This window comes from Hyaena hyaena, unplaced genomic scaffold, assembly GCF_003009895.1.
Source record: "Hyaena hyaena isolate Hyena2069 unplaced genomic scaffold, ASM300989v1 scaffold_163, whole genome shotgun sequence".
NCBI lineage: Eukaryota > Metazoa > Chordata > Mammalia > Carnivora > Hyaenidae > Hyaena > Hyaena hyaena.
In genome coordinates this window covers 1,867,628-1,873,627 of record NW_024080794.1, presented here as the reverse complement: position 1 = coordinate 1,873,627, position 6,000 = coordinate 1,867,628, and the positions used below count along the sequence as shown (strand labels likewise).

The following is a 6,000-nucleotide window of genomic DNA, read 5'->3' as shown; positions in this document are numbered from 1 at the left end:
GATCTGTGCTGACTGCCAGCTCAGAGCCTGGAGCCTGTTTCAGAGTCTGTGACTCCCTCTCTCTCTGACCCTCCCCTACTCACGCTGTTTCTCTCTCTCTCCTAGAAATAAATAAAAACATTAAAAAATTTTTAAAAATAAAGAAGAGTATTCAAAATGTACTAGGGGGCAATGTAGGATTTTTAGAGTGTTCATATTAACTATGTGTGTTCCTAATGTCTTCCAACTTCCTAATCCCCTTAACCTCAGCTTTATAACCTACCAAAAGGAAATAAAAGGTCCAGATACCCTAATGTGAGTAAATGTAGGCAGAATAATAGCCCCCAAAGATATCCATGTTGTAGTCCTCAGAACTGTGGCTAGGTTAGGTTACATGGCAAAGAGAAATTAAGGTTGCAGATCAAAATAAGGTTGCTAATCTTCTGACTTTAGATGGGGGGAGAGGCGGTATCCTGGACTACTCAGGGGAGCCTAATATAATCACAAGTGTCCTTAAAAGTGAATGGAGGCAGAAAGGAGTCATAGAAAGAGATGTGACAAGGGAAACAGGGTCAGAGAAATGCTGCCATGCTACTTGTGAAGATGGAAGAAGTGGGACACACGAGCTAAGGGATGTGATCAACTTCTGGTAGCTAGAAAGGCAAGAAAATGGATTCTTCCCTAGACCCTCCAGAAAGGAATACAGCTGAGCCCACATCTTGATTTTACTTAAAATCAGTTAAACCCCTGCAGGTCCTCAGAGGCACAGAACTGTAAGGCAATACATTTGTGTTGTTTTAAGCCACTAACTTTGTGATAATGCATTACAGCAGCAGTAGAAAACTAGTCCAGCTGGTAACTGGATTTGTGATTCTTTATACTCAAAGATAATTCTCCTGACCACGTCTGCATAAAATCAGCATTTTTCTTTTTTACATCTTTCCCATATAATTCCTCTCTCAAGGTAGGCAGCAGTGACAGCTGAGTTTTGAATGGTTTATGTTCTTAACTATCTTAAATTATGCCACATCCTATTATATTTCTCCTGATAAATTATAATTTGGTAATTTTTTGGACTTCATTTTCATCAGATGAGTTTTAAGTTCCCAGCAAAATTCAGAGGAAGGTACAGAGATTTGTTTACTACATCTACCCTGTCCCCAGACTTGGTTATTTTTTTTAAAGCCCTAACACAGAAGTTTATTTTTGTTTTAATACCAATTTCATTCATATTCCAGTTGCTTTAAATGAAGGTTTATATTACAAATTTCTAGAAAGCCACTTGCATTTGTATAAAACATGGTTTCTTTAGTCAGAAACTATGCTTCTTTGAAGCCTTATTTTTTCCTCTCTGTCCTAATGGTAATTACCAGATCAACTCTTTTTTTTTTTTCTTTTTGGAGCCGATATACTTAATTTGTTTTAAATTAAAATCCAAGTTAGTTAACATATATTGTAATAATGATTTCAGGAATATAATTTAGTGATTCATCACTTACATATAACATAACACCCGGTGCTCATCCCAACAAATGTCCTCAGGGCTTCTCGCCCATTTAGCCCATCGGGATCAACTCTTAACAAACTCCCCCAGGGGCATCTGGGTGGCTCAGTTGGTTAAGCATCTGACTGGCTCAGGTCATGATCACATGGTTCGTGCGGGGTTCAAGCCCCGCATTGGGCTCTGTGCTGAGAGCTAGCTCAGAGCCTGAGCCTGTTTCAGATTCTTTATCTCCCTCTCTCTGACACTCCTGCTCTCTCTCTCTTTCTCAGAAATAAATAAAAAACATTAAAAAAATTAAAAAAACAAACTCGCCCAAAGCTGCAGGGGGGAGGAGCGAGAACCTCCTGGAGGTGAAGGGGGTTAGAAACCTAGATGGAAGCCATCTTCTTGGTATTCAGATTATTTCTGCCTCTAATCAGGACAACTATGATAACCTAACATATGTGTGAAACGTTTTGTTACAGGTTGAATCACTGACACTCTACCCATCTGCTGCTTAAATAATTCCTCAGAATGGGAAAGCTATGGATCAAGTAGAGACATAATACACACAGCGTGAAAAAGACTAGTTTCTGGTATTTTGAGAATACTAGGTAAGAGTTACCAAATGAAGAGCAAAGTAGTTAATATCAATTTCATTTACGTAGCACAACATCAGTACTCAATTTCAGTGTTTAAAAAAAACCCCAACTCTTATCCCCAAAGTTAGAGATACATAACAATTTATGTGGTTTTCCGTAAAAGTCCAGGACGCCGCAGAAGCAGAGAAGTCACTGACAGCTGCCTGTCTCGCGGCCACCGCGGCCACAGCGGCGGCGTGCTCGTGTGGCTGCGTGCGCGCGCGACGGGGCGGGGCTGAGTCGGAGTCGGACGCGCGCGCGGGGACGGGGCGGCGGGCGGCGGGCGCGCGCCCGCGGCTGTCTGGTCGGCAGGGGGCGCTGCGCACCCACGCCCCGCACTGCCTGCCCCCGGGTGCTGTCCGCGGCGGTTCGATTGGAGCAGCCGCCGAAGAGCGCTTGGCGCCATTTTGAAGCGGAGAGGAGGAGGAACGGCCGGGCTGGCTGCGGAAGGGGAGGGGGGGGGAGGAGGCGATTGGATGCGGCGGCGGCGGCGGATCCCGGAGAGCAGCGGAGTGAGAGGAGTAGCGAGTCGGGCACCCGGAGGTAGGAAACAATTCAGTTAACGGAAAGAAAATGTCTCTCTTCTCTGGTCGCCGTGCTCCATTTTTCAGCGCCCGCCACCGCGGCAGTGTCTGTGGCGGGGCTTAAGCGCCGCCCGCCTGCCAGCCGAGACTCGCCTCCCGGCATCGGGGGCTGCAGCCTCCAGCTCCCCGGCGGCGGCCCGGGCTGGGAAGAGTGGGGCGCGGGCCGGGGGCGTGGGCCGGGCTGCGCGGTGGGGGTGGGGAGGGCCCCGCCGCCGGCGCGCTCCCTCCACGCCGCGGGCTCAGTCGCAGCCTCTGGAAATTAAACTTGCCGCCCTGGCCCCAGCCGGGGCGCCCGCGGCGGCGGCGGCGGCGGCGGCGGCGGGCGGCGGGCGGTGACCTTGCGCGCGGGCGGGGGTCCGCGCCCCGCAGCCGGGTCGCCCGCGCCCTGCCGCCGCCGCCGCCGCCCCTCCCCCCGCGTCCCGGCCGGCCGGCGGCTGTTTCCCGGGCGGCAGGCGGGCGGCGCGGTGCTCCTGTTGAATCCTCCCGCTGGCGGGTTTTCCCCCTTCCGGGCGAGGGGTGGGGAGCGCGGGTCCGGGCTGAACCCCGGGCGGCGTGCGGGCCTCGGGCGCCTTCGCCCCTTCGCCAGGTCCCCGCGCGCCTCGCCCGCGCCGCCCAGCCTTTGCTCCGGGCGAGGAAACGGGCTGCTAGAGTGACATTTTTACGCTGTTACTTGCCAATCGCCGGACAGAAAGCGCGCTAACCGCGCTCTCGGAGCTGGTGCTAGGGGACCCTGAGGACCTGGTGGAGCGAGGGCTCGAGAACTGGCTGCAGAGACTCCCCCTGGGCGACAACTGGGCTCAGGCTTTCCTTTAGGAAGCCTGAGAGTTGGAGTGACAATGAAAATGGGGTGCAGTTGGAAATAGTTAACATTTTTGCGCTGTTATCTTAGTGACACTCGAAAAGTTTTGGTCAGAAGAAAAATCTTGTATGTTGTTGCTGCTGCTGCTGTTTTTTGGTACATACGTTCAGGCTGCGCCGAGCAGAAGTACAGTTATTTGAGGGGGTGAATCTGAACCCTGAAATGCAGCGCCTCGCCTTCAGACTTGCCATGTTACTGCCTTCCTTCCCGGGGAAGCTGTAAACTCCGGGAAGGGTTTCAGAGAGCAGGTTCCTACCCTCGCAACACACGTTTTAAGAATCCTAACTAACCCAGTAAGAGAGCCCTTTATTTTGCTTTGAAGAATGTGCTATGAACGTTGTGTTCGTACTTTTATTATGAACTGTTGGATGGGCAGTGCTGTCCTGAACGACCCTACCCTTACTGGTTTAGGAAACTTTGGATACCGCCTTTAATTTCGAAGGCTGGTCATAGGTCTTTAGTGAGTTGGGAGTCTTCTAGACTGTCTTCCTAATAAACTTTAAAAATTCAAGCGTGATTATAAGATGTGAGCTGTAAATAAATTACAATTATTTAAAACTTGAACGGCAATATAATCGTTGTTCTCAACTAACGCCTGTAGATCAAGTTCCAAGCTAGGGCATTTTTTATGTTAACTCACGTAATACTTAGGGAAAATAGTTAAAAACACAAAAGTGGTGTTAAGCAAAATAAGGGCTGGAAAGGACACTTCTTATATATGCAGTACATTTGTCAGAGATGTTAGCATTTTTAGGGACAGTAGGATGAGCATTCCCATAGTTGTATGCAGGTCAGTTTGTGGAAGTTAATCTTGTATCACCTGGCGATAGCAGAAAACCTAATTAAAATGTATACTGGTGAATAGGTGAAAGTTTCAACATGGGACTTTTGTTAGATGTATTCTCGAAAAGTGAACTATAAAAAAAAACTCCCACATCTTAAGTCAGAACATTTTTCCTTTGAAATAAACTTAAGAATACATATAGAAAAGGTGCACTTTAGACATTCTTTGATTACGAAATTTTTTTTTGCTTTTTTTTTTAACACTTTAAAAATTACCATTTTTGCAGCTGGGTTTTACCTTAAGGCCTAAATATTTTAAATGACAAGATAGTGTTTGGATTGGCAGCTTGTTTTAAAGAACTTTTGTGCTCTTTATTTTTTTCTCCTTTTTTGAGATTGTTTCTCCTTGTGTGAGCTTTGTTTTCACAGGAGCTTTTGTAATCTTCCAGTTGCTTTTATTCCTGTCCAGTTACGTCTCTTTTTCCTCACTTTTTTCAGGTATTGCAGGAGATAATGTGATGATAGTGATTCTTGTTGTCATGAGATGTCATGAAATGTTACTAAGGGTATTTGACAGGTAGTCTGAGTTGGCTGTTGGATAGAAGTTGCTTTAATTTTTAAATTTATTTAAAAAGTGTTCTGCAGCTTTATAGTCACAAAGAGTAACATTTTGAGGACTTGACTTTATCAATAACTTGGTAAGCCTAGCAATAAAGTGATGCCCTGTATTAGACAGGACTTGCCCTGATGAGGAATGATACTTTATGAGGAAGGGAATATTTTGGGAAGTTTTTTTCTGCTTTTCCCTCTTGAAGAATTAGGATTGTCCTGTGACTTCCTCATTGCTACTTTTTTTTGATCATAGGTGCCTAGAACTAACAGAAGTCAACTGTGATTTGACTCAGATGACAAGTACTGTATATAATTCAAGTCAGAAAAGAATAAATTTATGTTTCCTTTGTTAGTGTTTGAGAGCTGTAAAGAAACATAAAGATGATCATCAACTTACAGTGTGCATGAGAAATTCCGTTCAGATTGTAATTTGTCCAAAATCACAGTCATATTTCATATGGTGGAATTGGGGTAACTCTTAGTTTCTCTTGGAGGCTTAGAAGCTTCTACATGGTCTGTATTGTTTTATTCAGGACTTAAGTAATATTTAAAAGGCCTGCCAGATAGCATATTATTCTTCATTCCCTTCTCCATTCATACAATCAAGAAATAATATTTCAAAGTTAACCATCTGTTTAAGAGTTTGGTTTTAATAATTTTTGTCCAGGATTCAGTCCACTTAGTTGTCTCAGAAGATAACCTTTTGCATGTCTCTCTCTTCTGGAGTTACTTGATCTTTCATTGTGCAACGGTACTTGACATGGCATTCATTTATTCTTCTTGAAACTTGTAAGCCAGAGTCATTTTTAGGTTAGTATTGAACTTTATTTTGTTATAAGATGTATATGTATGACGGATTTTTTTTTTCACTTTTAAACTGTTTGCTACACCAGTCATTTGTCACTTCCAGTTAAAATAGATGTTTGGAGAAAATTGTGTTTGGTTTGAGTATTCCTGCTTGGAAATGTGAAAAATTCCAAAAATACTTAGTTTAAAAATAAGTCGCGTAATTTCTCTGAAAATGTATTTACTTTTTAAGCGTATTTAAGAAGCTGCCAA

At 44.9% G+C, this 6,000-nt stretch overlaps 1 protein-coding gene across 6 annotated transcripts in view; it reads left to right on the top strand.

The window, feature by feature from the left end:
- The first annotated feature begins 2,424 nt into the window (after nucleotides 1-2,424).
- Nucleotides 2,425-6,000, top strand: part of PDS5B (PDS5 cohesin associated factor B) — a 199,787-nt gene continuing 196,211 nt past the window's right edge. For all 6 annotated transcript variants that reach the window (XM_039239836.1, XM_039239835.1, XM_039239837.1 and 3 more), the window contains exon 1: nucleotides 2,425-2,646. The gene's annotated coding sequence lies outside the window, so the exon portion shown is untranslated. The remainder of the gene's footprint in view (nucleotides 2,647-6,000) is intronic.